Source organism: Anarhichas minor, unplaced genomic scaffold (genome assembly GCF_050575085.1).
Source record: "Anarhichas minor isolate MPS153535 unplaced genomic scaffold, ASM5057508v1 ptg000063l, whole genome shotgun sequence".
Taxonomy (NCBI): Eukaryota; Metazoa; Chordata; class Actinopteri; order Perciformes; family Anarhichadidae; genus Anarhichas; species Anarhichas minor.
Genome location: NW_027466509.1, coordinates 1,237,353 through 1,240,084, shown reverse-complemented (window position 1 = coordinate 1,240,084; position 2,732 = coordinate 1,237,353).

The window sequence follows — 2,732 nt, the reverse complement described above, 5'->3', positions numbered from 1 at the left end:
GTCCTGAAGAAGAGACGCGCAAACAGTCCACAAGGAACGTAGAAGGAAGTTAAGAACGTTAGCCGAGCAGGAAAGTGACGGAGAGACACGCCCTCTTTTAAAGGAGGCTCGAGGAGGAAGACTCCCACCTTCCAGCGGCGGTGCGTTCACGTCACGTGGGGAAAATGAGGTCATGAGTCTAAATTACTTAAAAGTCACCTAGTAACAATTGAAACAACTGGATTCAGAATATGAAACACCTTGCTATGTATGAATTATGCAGTTGGCCCCACTTTGAGGTGATGCATGTCTCTAATGTAAAAAAAGTTATGACGAACAGTTAATTTCACAAGGACAATGCCATCGTAATGATTGGTTAAAGTACCCTCTTAATTTATTTCACTGTAGTAATGTCGTACTTTTACTTTGGAAAATGTCAGAATTTATCTAATTCTTGGTATTGTATCTATATGTATTTTTGTAATTATTAATTACATTTATTTCCAGCAACCAAAGATCAAAGATATTTTCCCCACAATTTTGTGATATTTCATTTTGTATTTATTAGGGACACAGGCCACATGCTTGGATTTAATCACATTTCCATGTATGTATTTTGTATGTCCCTCAATAACACCTTATTTTGAAAACTGGACGTCGTTACACGTGCGTCTTTCCGCTACCTTCACAAAGTCCATCGCTGTCAGCTCACCCGGGCCGTTTGAATACATTCACCGTCCAATGGTTTGACCGAAACATGTTAATTAAAGTCAGAAGTCTGTTATTCACGTTCCAACGGAGGTGATTTTCTTGTAGCATAAGCACACCAGTGCGCAATTACCTGCCTAATGGTTTTTACAGAAAACGTGTTTTATATGGATTTCCATGAGATTTAAGATACATTTGTATTGTTCTCTTGGACATGCAGTCAAATCAAGAACACGTGACCTATACCTGAACCTGGAGGTGATCTGTGTCTGTCTGTGATGGGAACTGGGACTGAGGACACTTGTACTGGAATGATCACAGTTTAAGGACACTGCAACATGGTGACACTCTCTATATTTACTTCTTGAGGTAACAGGTTTCCATGGATCATGGATCGTGGTCCTGCCTCCTGCCATTGTCCTGCTGACACCCACTCTTCTCTCTCTCCTTCTGTATGAATTCATGCTCATTACTGACTTTGCTTCTTCCTCGGAGTCTTTGTGCTTTCTCTCCTCACAGGTTTCATGGACCGTGGTTATATCTGGACTGTAGTCCTGCCTCCTGCCGTGACCCCAGAGGGTACCGGGACAGAGGATGCAGCATGTGTACAGATTTTAAAGTCCTCTGAGGCAAATTTGTGGTTTTGGGCTATACACAATATATTGAATTGATTTGAACAGACATTGTCTATTATCCACATGCACATTTTTGCTGATTTATTTGCCAAATCATTCAGTGATCTAGGTGACAGCAAGCAAGTAATGTAATTTACTTACTGGTGAACTTGACAGAGTATAAAATGTATATATTCTTTTGTGATCACACTTGAGAGATACAGACTGAATCTATTGTCTGGTGTATATGTGGCATTGCATCACAAATAAGCAGGTGCATGTTCACTTCTTTACCTACCTGAAGAAGACCATCTATGGTTGAGATGATTCCAGTCATATCCACATCAAATATGGAAGCTGGTACAAAACATGGCTCAGAGAAATTGTGTGCACACACATTTGCGATGGTGTTTTTCCTCCTAAAGAGTGAGAGCTCTTAGCTCTTGTCCTCCTCTGTGCTGATGTGCTGCTTACTTCTGCTCTGCTGCCCTCTCATGGAGGCCAAACCCAACAGTAACTAAAGTCTTAAGCGCTCTCCTACTCTCATATCTCTGTGGACACCAAGTCTTCTTCTGTAAATTCCAAAATAGCATCGTTTCATGTCTGTCATTTCATTGACATCACATTGACTGTTACTCCAGGATTGTATGGTCACATCGAATCAGCCTTTAAGTGATCATTTCCCTTTGAATAAAAAATGTTGTTGAACTTTTGATGTTAAAAGGTTTTATTATGGTTTCTTGTCAGCCGGTTCGGTAGCAAGCACTGATTGTATACCAGTACAACCAGTGTGAGCGGTGTTGGCATGGTGTTTACATACAGATGTGTGTATAGTGGTCACTCAGTCTCTGCTCCAGGGTCCTTGCGGTTTCACTGATGTAGTGTTCCCTCCAGGTCTCACATATGATGCATGACAATATACACCACTACAGTCTCCCTGCAGGCATGCTCCTTTACTCCTGATGTAGCAGCAGAGAGCTTGAGGTGTTGTTTGCAGTCAGTGCTGACTTCCTGTTGAATGAAGTCAAGACGAGCAGTCAGTTGATGACTGGAGAAAGCTCAAAGATGAGATGTACAAAGACCATCCTCGAGCAGAGACAAGGAGCTCCCTTTGATATGTGACCACATGTTTCATACTTAGGTCAAGTCAAACATACACAGTGGACCTTGAGTTGAGATTATTTAGGTCCACACAAACTGATCCCAAGGTCAAGAATACGTTTCCACATAAACTCCTCGTTGAAACACGCAGTGCTCTATTTAATAATGATTACTTATGTTACAAATGGCCCTGCACTACTTTCCTTCTAAAGGCTTTTATTTTGGATTAATTGGAACGGAAGTGTGTTACTTATTCTTACGTACTTCACTGTAATTCCTCCGCTGATCTGTTTTCTGTGCAGCGAGGTGGACATCACCAGAGGGCTCATC